This window comes from Gossypium hirsutum, chromosome D12, assembly GCF_007990345.1.
Source record: "Gossypium hirsutum isolate 1008001.06 chromosome D12, Gossypium_hirsutum_v2.1, whole genome shotgun sequence".
Lineage (NCBI taxonomy): Eukaryota > Viridiplantae > Streptophyta > Magnoliopsida > Malvales > Malvaceae > Gossypium > Gossypium hirsutum.
In genome coordinates, this window is record NC_053448.1 from 19,822,535 (window position 1) to 19,834,728 (window position 12,194).

Here is a 12,194-nt window from a genome sequence, read left to right on the forward strand (position 1 = left end):
GTTATTGGGCCTCGCCTTCAAGAATTTGGGCTCGTGATCCATCTCCTACCAAAATTAGGTCGTTGACGCTCGTAATGGAGATCCAATGCGTTTTGGCTGCAAGATTTGGTTTGCCATTAAAGACATTCAAATCAGCTGAATTAAAGTGATTTTATGGAAGGAGTTATTTGGTTCAAAGAATAAGAAAAGACATCAGTTTTTTTATGGCACATTAAGTGGATGTTTTTGACCATTCGGTTACCTTGTTCTAGCATTATAAATAGATGTAATCAGCCATAGAGGGAACAACTTTTTGCTGAATATAGATGAAATATTTGAATTGTGAGCTATCCAATTCTCTTTGTTCTTTCGGAATTGATTTGACTTATCAAGCATAGCTTGTGGCGTCCATCTTTTCTTTGTTGCTGAACTTATCACATTTGGTGTGGCGTTCAATATACCTTTGGTTCCTATCATAGTTGATAGTGGGTCAAGGTTCCTTTCCTGTTTCCTTTAACCGAAAACACCTAAAGACCATTTTGAGATTCGGGTCAACAATTCGTTATTGTTGGTTCATTTTCGGTCTTAGCCAATTAATTTGTTATTGTTTCCTCTTTATTTTGTTTATTACCTTTGTTTGAAGCCATTATCTCTATTTTGTTTCATTTTAAAACTGAAACGAATCCATCCTTACTCAATTCACTATTGGGCAACACATACGACTCAAAACATCACGAGACGAGTTCGTATCAAATTGGTATCGGAGCTAGCGAATTTGGAGTAAGAATCGACATTGTCGGCAATACGGTATAGTAGTTTCTTCAAAAAAAATTCAAAAAAAATTCAAAAAAAAATTCAAAAAAAATTCAAAAAAAATTTGGTTTCCATTCAAACTCAAGAGATTGGTTATCAAGTTGAAAAAAAAATTCGTGAAAAAAAAAATTTTCGTGAAAAAAAAGAAGCTAGTTTTGAAATTTTGTTGTTGTTTGCTGCCCAAATTATAGTTATTACTACCTTCTACTATTTCGCCACATCCAACCTTTCATTTCTTGATTCAAGCCTACTTTCCTTTGTCCTACAATATTCTTACCAAGCCCAAACATCAAGGTTGTAAGCCGACCCACAACAACTGCTTTTTAAGTTTAAATAATTCCTAAGAACTTAGAGAGGAGGAGTGAGTGGAAAGAGGCAAGAGAGTGGTGAGTTTATTCGAGAGTATAAAAGCCAAGGAAGTGAGATTTCTTTGTGAGTGGATAGTGAGATTCTTTGTTGTGAGTTCATTTTAAAAAAAATATGTCACGAAGTCCGGAAAGAAATCAAAATGTGGAAGGAGGGTTCCGTCCCGTAAGAAATGTTGGAGGAGGAGTGCCAGATCTTACCCTTCAAGCAATTATGCGAGAGATGGAGCGATTATTTGATAGAAAACTTGAACCAATTGAAGATCGATTATATCGAGTCGAGAGACGAGAACAACGTGAGATGACTTCGGAAGATGCAAGACAAGAGTGAGAACGTCCAATTCAAGATCCTTATGAAGCAAGTGGACAAGAAAGTGATCACTCATCTGCCCAAAGTGTACGACGTCGAGGCCGTCAACGACAACGAGGTCCTAGAGATCGTGAACGACCAGATGACAATCTTAAGAATATCAAGATGACAATTCCACCATTCCAAGGTAAGAATGACCCTGAAGCTTATTTGGAGTGGGAAAAGAAGATTGAGCTTGTTTTTTATTGCCACAACTATTCGGAGAGTAAAAAGGTGAAACTCGCGGCAATTGAGTTTTCTGATTATGCCATAGTGTGGTGGGACCAGCTTGTAACTAGTCGACGACGAAATGGTGAAAGACCCACTCTACTTGGGGAGAAATGAAATCAGTCATGCGAAAAAGATTTATTCCATCATACTACCATCGAGATCTTTATCAACGACTTCAAAACCTTACTCAAGGAAATAGAAGTGTTGAAGATTATTATAAGGAGATGGAGATAGCGATGATTCGAGCTGATATCGAGGAGGATCGAGAGGCAACCATGGCTAGGTTCATTGCGGGTTTAAAGCGTGACATTGCCAACATAGTTGAACTACAACACTATGTTGAAGTGATGGACATGGTTCACATGGCGATTAAGGTTGAAAAGTAACTTAAGCGAAAAGGAGTTAGTAGACCCTATGCCAATTCTTCAACCAACAAATGGAATCAAGGAGTCAACAAACCCCCTGTTAGAACAAAAGAGCCGACTGTAGCAGTTAAATCAAATCAACCCATTGGAGAGACAAGTCGAAATAAAAATGAGCAAGCGCCAAATCGCACGAGAGACATAAGATGTTTCAAGTGTCAAGGCCGAGGGCACATAGCTAGTCAATGTCCCAATCGATGAATTATGGTGATAAAAGCTGATGGAGAAGTTGAGTCGGAGGAAGAGTGATACGGGGTTGCGCGCAGACCAAGATCGAGTTGCCAAGTCACGAGAAACTCCTACGAAAACCCTAAACAATCAGATCCGAAACGAAACAGAAAAATTAAAAGATTAGAACTTTGAATTTCCAGATCTGAAATAAAATCCCCAAATCAGCAAAGAATCAAATTGAGAATAGAAATAAGTGTTAGGGTTCTTAAAACCCTCAAGGAGATTGTGATTCTGCCCAATTGAACACCAAGATAGTTTTCCCCAAATTTCGACAATCTAATTTCACCCAAAAAGTGTATGGAAAAACCCTAGAAATTGGGGATTTTTGGGCTGATTCCTTAAGATAGAAAAAGGCTGAAAACACAATAAGAACAGAAAATAGATTAGATAATGATTCAGCACAAGTAGAAATAAAGAAAGAATTGACAGTAAGAAATTAAAAGATAAGTCCTAAGAAGCCTTGAAATCTCGAAAGATCTCACAACTCCCTTCAAACGGCTCTAATCTCCCCTCCAAAGAATATCAATGGCAAGAAGAAGGTTGAAGATGGCTCCCACAATCAAAAGATTGTTAAAACAACTTCTAAAGAAAACTCAAGAGAGAAATCTTGGAGAAAACTCAAAGAAAATTCTGCTCTCAACAAATCTGAAATTTTAATAATAATGATAAGTGTTTAACAAGGTGAACAGCCATGCCTTTAAATAGGCCTTATAACTAGTCCTAATCTAATTAGAAAACTAAAATAAAAAAAAAACTCCTAATTATTTTAATATGGAAATTCGGTCAAAGGTCATTTTATCTGGGACTCTTGGACTGAATATTGACATAAAAATTTAAACTAAGTAAATAAATAAATAAATAAATAAATAAATAAAAATAAAACTTTACAACTTGGGCCACTTTGACAATTTGGCCTGATTTTCAACTAAGTATGGATGGATTTCTTGATTGGGCTGGGAATTTGCTTATTGGGCCTCGCCTTCAAGAATTTGGGCTTTTGTGACTCGTATCATTCCCCCCTTCCTCAAAAAGATTCGTCCTCGAATCTGAAAAATCAAATGAACTCGACTTTCCTCTATCGAACGGGACTAATGGCAATTGAGTCCACTGAGAAGAATAGCCATGAGATAGTAAATAGCAACGGAAACAAGCTTGTAGTCCAATCATAAGCATAACAGAACAGGTATAACGCATGTGAATGGACAGATTCAGATTACCATGCAAACAATCTAATTTACTCACCACTGCCTCGTCAAATATTTGAAACAAAGATGGACATGTTTTAAGGCATTCAGTCGTCTCACATTGTTCCCACAAACCATGAATAAATTGCGAGTAATAAATCAAATGGTAAACATAATCGTCACAAGTAGGTATTTGAAAAGATTCACATGGTTCACAGAGTTGCATAATCATACCATGCATTAATCGACGGTCTATAGATTCACTCACACATGCATTATCAAAAACAAGAATCTTTTTATCAACCATCAAAACAGATAGATCATCAATAAATAAAATAGGACAGTAAAGCACGTTTCGATCTAAGTGTTCATCAACACGATCTTTATCACTATCCGAGGAGTACAAAAGTGTTTCAAAGGTTTCAAGCATCTTACCTCGATAAGCAGAAGAATAAGGGTCGATTTTACCTTTTTCATTTAAAACAAACCTTCGCTCATTGGGGGCATAGTGTAGTCGAATCTTCGTTGTTGAGTTAACGTTTGTCAAATGGAACTCAAACTTCATGTACAACCACATAAACTGTTTAAGGCACGAATATAAATTAAAAACAAATTTGGAAAATTTCGTTACCTTATTCTCCAAAACAGATTTGGACAAATTCAAGGATTTTACACAAGGTAAATTAAGAGAATAACAAATCACGCTTCTATTCGTAATGACTTTATCAACCACAATCGAAGAGTAACAATTAATCGGATCAAAATGAGGGGATCTTTTAAGAACTAAGTCACCAAAAGTTTTATCAATAATTTTCAAATCTGCACTGGACTCGGTTTCTAAAATTTCCTTACCTCGCTTACCTTCGGGATCATGTAGTGTGATTTCATCTTTGCTTAAGTTGATCGTATAAAAGCGTCTTTCATTTGAGAGGTATTGAAGTTGAAAGTTATCTTTCGATCTTTCGGGAACCTGAAAAGTAGCAACACAAGAAAAATTCATATCTTGGCTAGTGGAAACATTCCTCACTACCCTTTCCACGTCTTTTTCTTTTGTTTCTTTTTCTAATTCATTTTCTCTTCTTTCTTCAATTTCTTTTTCACTCTCAATCTCTTTTTGCTCTTTTTCATTCTCTTTTTATTTTTCCTCACTTGTTTTAATAGAATTTTTCAGTTTGATTTGGTCCTCATGGACTTGTTCCAGAGTGAGCGGCACTAAGGTGAGTTTCTTTCCTTAATGCTTGAAAGAATACCTATTGGTACGACCATCGTGAATGACTTTTCGATCCAGTTGCCACGGTTCTCCTAGCAACAAATGGCAGGCTTGAATAGGCATTACGTCGTACAGAACTTCGTCTTGATACTTACCGATAGAAAAGGCGATGCGCACTTGTTGAGTGACCCTAAATTGGCCTTCGTTGCTAAGCCCTTGTAGTTGATAAGGTTGTGGATGCTTGGTAGTGGTTAAGCAAAGCTTTTCCACCATCGTCGTGCTGGCTATGTTCGAGCAACTTTCACCATCAATAATAACTCTACAAAGCTTACCTTGTACATGGCAGCGAGTATGAAAGAGATTGATGTGATCTCAATCGCATCATGTTGTGGCACCACTCGTTGCTATCATGATTGGCCTAAACACGAGGGCCCCAAGTGCAAGATGAAGCTCAATCTCAACTCAACAAGCTCAATCTTAGTTTTTCCCAGCTCGATTTAGCTCACATGAGCTTAATTTAGCTCGTTTGAGCTCAATTTAGCTTACTTTAGCTCGTTTGAGCTTGGCTTAAGTTTATTTCAACTCATTTATTTTAATGTCTGAATAAATTAAGTAATTTATTAATTTAGTTTAAATTACTACAGCTCATAATTATGTTTTGACTTATTACATGTTTTAAATGTGTCTTGGCCAAATTTAATATGTCTTGTTAAGACTTTATTAAATTTGTCTAATTTAATTTATGTTTAATTAGTGTGTCTAAATTATATTAATGTTTGTTCAGCTGAATTTTATGTGATTTAATTTTGGTTCATGTGTTTTTGTAGGTGAGCTGAATTTGGAGAGTAATTAAACAAGGTTCATGCATGATAGGTTCAATGTATGGGACGGTGCATGTAAGGCCTCTTTCAATGAATGGTGGCTTATCCATTTGGCTCCCCAAGGCACCTATTTGGCCAAAAGGTGTCCAGCAATTTAAAGCACAAGCTTGGCCGATCGTATTCCCAAGGCAGCATCTAAGCCATTCACACCTCAATTTGACCAATCAGCTCCTATACATGTATGGGTGGATTCATGAACGTCCAAAGGGAGGAAATATTACCTTAATTCATCACATTGAATGTATAATGTGCATGTACAAAGGGGAGAACGAATTTAGAAGGTACATGCTTCCATTCATGAACCAGCCCATCATTAAAGCTTTAATTAAGAGAGATACATGACCCATGCACCTAGCATTTGTCCAAGAGGGGTTGGATATGAATTGAAGATGCACATTCATGGAACAAGGAAGCTTTCTTATTGGTTAAGCATGCATGAACGGGTTTTGGGAAGAAACATGATTATTCAACCATGCATGAACTTACACTATCCATGAACAGAGATTTAATGCTTGAAGTGTGAACATTTTTAATTGTTGTGTGAACACATTAGTAGCTGAATTTTAATAGGCATTAGAGAGCCTATAAATAGTTTATTTTGTTTATTGTAAAAGGTTACAAAATTTGATCAATTAAACTTAATAGAACTTTTGTTCTTGTGAGGTTACCTCCTCTCTTCTTTCGTTCGAGTCTCGAAGTGACTTATCTAGCTTGCTAGTGGTGTCAATCCGAACTCCATTGAACTTATCACCGAATCGGTGTGGCGTTCAACCATCTTCCTATACCTTTGGTTCTTACCTCCATATAGGTAACGGGTCAAGGTCCGCTTCTATCCTTCATCAAAATTCACCTTAAGCAATATAAGACTCGGGGCAATACTTTACATAGTATTGAATCGTTCTTAATACTTAAGTTCATTTTTTTCATCTCCATCCTATTTATTAAATATAAACTTTATTTTTTTTATTAAACCGAACCTACTAAATATCCGAATTTAGCCTATCTTTTGAACCCTTTTAAAAGTCTTCCGCTTAAACTGAAAACAATCTTCATCTTAAAACAATTTCGAACGAACTTCTCGTCGACGATCGGGCAATCAAGTGAATCGACTCAATCAACCGAGCCGGATCACATCATTTGGTATCAGAGCTACTAAAACGAGGAGCGTCGACGTTCGTAATAAGGCCGCAAGTAGGTTCGAAACGTGAAAAAAAAAAAATTTTGAGTTGTAATTTAATTTTTTTTCCCCTTGTATTTAGCTTACTATTGTATTGGAGTAACAAAAAAATCAAAAAAAAAATTCGAAAAAAAAAATTTGATTGAAAAAAAAAAAAGGTGACCAAAAAAAAATCAAGTTAAAAAAAAAGTGAAAAGTCTTGCGAGTTTTTATTTTTATTTTTTTTCTCTCTTATTTGCTCCGATCATCAAGTTTCCCTTCCTACCATTATTTACCCATCCCAACGCCACACTTAGCCTTGATTTTATTTTGTTTAGCCTACCCTACACCCATATCATTCCTTTGTAACCTATTTTGAAACCGACCCTCAAGCAGCAAATTAAGTCTATCGAGACGAATTACGAAATTGTGAGACGAGGTCGAGAGGTAAAAGGCACGTGTGTTTTACATCAAAGAAAAAGCCTAGAAGAGTGTAAACACGAGTGGAGTGCTATCCAATTTCCATTGTGAGTGAAACGTGAGATTTTTGTGGTGAGGTATTTACTTTCTATTTTATTTTAATCATTTAAAAAAAAAAATCATGTCACAAGAATTTTCCGAATCAGATTTCCAATATTTGAAGCAAGAGATACGTAGAATTGTGAAATCAAATTTTGATAAATTGCATGATAGATTGGATCGAATAGAGACAAGAGCCCAACAAAAGCAAATTTCATTGAGTCATGAGACGGAGTTAAGATCATCCCGACAACACTACTCGACAAGAGACTCTTATCAAGACATTTATTCAACAAGGCGTTCGAGACCAAGAGAAGCAAACTCCGAGTTTGAGTCCTTCCGAGATGATAAACGAAAAAGTAAACGTGTCTTTACAAGTGCCTCAATTTATTCATCTACAAAGGATTATTTACGAAGAGGCGAACGTGCTTCAAGAGTGTCAAAGTACTCGGCTACGGAAGATCTATCACAAAGAGAAGATTGCCATTTGTGTGAAGAACCCTTTTCTTATTCTCAACAAAAGGTTTCTCTTTTTGATGATTTATACTTTTGTAATGAAATCGAAACATCATGTGAGAAAGAAAAAGAGTGTGAGCGAGAAAATGAAAAAGAAAAAGAAATGAAAGAAAAAGAGGATGAGTGTGAGATAGAAAAGAAAATTGAAAATGAGATTGAAAATAAAAACGAGTGCGAAAAAGAAAAGGAAACCGAAAAAGAGAGTGAGATTGAAGGAAGAAACGAGAGTGAAGAAGAAAGGAGTGTTGTTACTAACCATCCTATGAATTTTCCTTGTTTTGTTTCTACTTTTCAGGTTTCTCAAAATCCCATCGATCAATTTCAACTTCAATATTTTTCTAAGGAGAAACGATTTCGATTAGTCGAGAAAGGTAAGATCGTAGATGACCCTAGTCCACAAGTGCTTAAAGGTAAGCCATGTAAGGGATCTACTGTATTTGAGTCTTCCCAATCTTACTTGATTCTTGATGACGAGATTAGCAAAGACTTAGTTTGTGAGAAAGTTTTTCATCTTGATCTGATTGGAAATCATAATTTGATTGTTGATAAATGTGTTTTACATAGTAATGTGAAATATCTTTCTGCTCATGAGCCTATCATTGTCAAGATTGATCAAGAAGTAAGTCAAGGTAAGCCCGAACAAAATTTGGGATTGTGTGATGAAAAGTTGACATCTAATCTGTGTGCTTGTGATGATCATGTGAATTATCTAAATTGTGGTGTGAACTTTTCTTGTTTACGTGTGCGAATGAAATATGAAGGGTTTGATTGCTCAAATGTATGTATGCCTAACTCCTATTTGCTTGACATGTGTGAAGTCTTGGTGAAGAAGAAATTTTTGTTGCGTTGCGAAACGATCAATGAAAATCGCGTTTTTAAACCCGGGATATACATTCCTAAGTTAACGTCAAGCCAAGCAAGAGGAAGCTTTGTTTTTGACCCCGGAGATTATTATTCTTTGTTCTTGTTAAAAGGGTTTAGATTTTGCAATTTTGATTTTCGAGATTATGCTTTTCGACTGACTTGTGATTTAGGTTTGTGTCCATTGGAGAAAAAGGTAAGAACGGTTTTTATTTTTGATCCCGGCACTGGTTCATTGGTGCAATTTTTGCATAAGATCTTAAGAAGACCTTTTGAACTTATAAACCATGGTGTCACTAATCTATTTAATTTTTGTGTAGGTGACACTTCGAAGTGGTTCCCTCCTAAAGAGGGAGGGTATAAACATAAATTGTGTCCTACTCAAGGCATGTCTGATTTCCAGGTTTTTGGGAGCAACTATGCCAATTCCATCGACAAAGGGGCTGGTGACGATGTAAAATTTTTTTTGAGAAAATGGCCCGATTTGAGGACAAATCGTCTTCAAGAGGGAGGGTATGATGTGATCTCAATCGCATCATGTTGTGGCACCACTCGTTGCTATCATGATTGGCCTAAACACGAGGGCCCCAAGTGCAAGATGAAGCTCAATCTCAACTCAACAAGCTCAATCTTAGTTTTTCCCAGCTCGATTTAGCTCACATGAGCTTAATTTAGCTCGTTTGAGCTCAATTTAGCTTACTTTAGCTCGTTTGAGCTTGGCTTAAGTTTATTTCAACTCATTTATTTTAATGTCTGAATAAATTAAGTAATTTATTAATTTAGTTTAAATTACTACAGCTCATAATTATGTTTTGACTTATTACATGTTTTAAATGTGTCTTGGCCAAATTTAATATGTCTTGTTAAGACTTTATTAAATTTGTCTAATTTAATTTATGTTTAATTAGTGTGTCTAAATTATATTAATGTTTGTTCAGCTGAATTTTATGTGATTTAATTTTGGTTCATGTGTTTTTGTAGGTGAGCTGAATTTGGAGAGTAATTAAATAAGGTTCATGCATGATAGGTTCAATGTATGGGACGGTGCATGTAAGGCCTCTTTCAATGAATGGTGGCTTATCCATTTGGCTCCCCAAGGCACCTATTTGGCCAAAAGGTGTCCAGCAATTTAAAGCACAAGCTTGGCCGATCGTATTCCCAAGGCAGCATCTAAGCCATTCACACCTCAATTTGACCAATCAGCTCCTATACATGTATGGGTGGATTCATGAACGTCCAAAGGGAGGAAATATTACCTTAATTCATCACATTGAATGTATAATGTGCATGTACAAAGGGGAGAACGAATTTAGAAGGTACATGCTTCCATTCATGAACCAGCCCATCATTAAAGCTTTAATTAAGAGAGATACATGACCCATGCACCTAGCATTTGTCCAAGAGGGGTTGGATATGAATTGAAGATGCACATTCATGGAACAAGGAAGCTTTCTTATTGGTTAAGCATGCATGAACGGGTTTTGGGAAGAAACATGATTATTCAACCATGCATGAACTTACACTATCCATGAACAGAGATTTAATGCTTGAAGTGTGAACATTTTTAATTGTTGTGTGAACACATTAGTAGCTGAATTTTAATAGGCATTAGAGAGCCTATAAATAGTTTATTTTGTTTATTGTAAAAGGTTACAGAATTTGATCAATTAAACTTAATAGAACTTTTGTTCTTGTGAGGTTACCTCCTCTCTTCTTTCGTTCGAGTCTCGAAGTGACTTATCTAGCTTGCTAGTGGTGTCAATCCGAACTCCATTGAACTTATCACCGAATCGGTGTGGCGTTCAACCATCTTCCTATACCTTTGGTTCTTACCTCCATATAGGTAACGGGTCAAGGTCCGCTTCTATCCTTCATCAAAATTCACCTTAAGCAATATAAGACTCGGGGCAATACTTTACATAGTATTGAATCGTTCTTAATACTTAAGTTCATTTTTTCATCTCCATCCTATTTATTAAATATAAACTTTATTTTTTTTATTAAACCGAACCTACTAAATATCCGAATTTAGCCTATCTTTTGAACCCTTTTAAAAGTCTTCCGCTTAAACTGAAAACAATCTTCATCTTAAAACAATTTCGAACGAACTTCTCGTCGACGATCGGGCAATCAAGTGAATCGACTCAATCAACCGAGCCGGATCACATCAGAGATGTTCTCGTTGCTGCTCGCTCTTTGGTTTTGCCAAAGATGATTGTCCACGATCATGAAAATCATCATCCATTCTAGGGACACGTTGAGGGTTGCACCTATGGGGCTGGTTATCCCTATCTTCCTTAATTGGATCTCGATATTGATGTTTTTGATTCACTCGTACCTCATTCAAAGTAGTATTCAATGCTTGAAGTGTAGCATTTATTTGTGTGATTGCAGCAGTATGTCCGTCTAACTGTTGTTGGACTTTCATAAGTGCATCATTATTATCACCTTTAGACATCTTCAAAACCTGTAAAAAATAAACACTCAACACTCAAAAATAAAAGTTAGCAAACCTCACCATTAATCACTCAAAAAGAAAAATCAAATTCTCAATGAGGTCGAATTCAATCTTGTGAGTTCTTTATCTGAGTTTATATCAACCAATTAGAGAGTGTGAACCAAACTATCAAAGAATCCTAATTTGCACTAGGATGCCAAAAACTGACGAGACACCAAGTGATTCGTGTTGCACCGACGAAGGATTGTGCACACGTTTAAATCCTACTAACACAAGAAACAAGAAGGTGTTAGCTATTTTAAAAGGAGAATAAAAAGCAAACAAATGAAAACCTACAGCTAAGAATCAATAAAAATCGCTGAAAACAGAAAACCCGAAAAACTGTGGAGTAACTTGACAACTTCGTTCGAGGTGTTCCCGATCTCAAAAAATGACAAAATTAAATCTCGAATGTCCTTAAATATTTAATTTTTGATCTGGAAATTTTGAGCACCAAACTCAACCCGCTGAATTTTTTTAAAATTTTTATTGGATTTCGTATTTTTTTGATTTTTTGACTGACTTTTTTGCGGGAATAATTTTTTTATATTCAATCACAGTGCCACAAATATGTATGTAAAATTTCAGATCAATTTGACAACGTTTACCCACTCAAATAAATTTTTTTGAAAGATTTTTCTGGGTAAAATAGCTGTTTTTGCTTTAAAATATTGAGATCAGTTTAGAAATCAACCAAGAACACCCAAAACACCCAAAATCTGATACCAAATGATACGGGGTTGTGCGCAGACCAAGATTGAGTTGCCAAGTCACGAGAAACTCCTACGAAAACCCTAAACAATCAGATCCGAAACGAAACAGAAAAATTAAAAGATTAGAACTTTGAATTCTAGATCTGAAATAAAATCCCCAAATCAGCAAAGAATCAAATTGAGAATAGAAATAAGTGTTAGGGTTCTTGAAACCCTCAAGGAGATTGTGATTCTGCCCAATTGAACACCAAGATAGTTTTCCCCAAA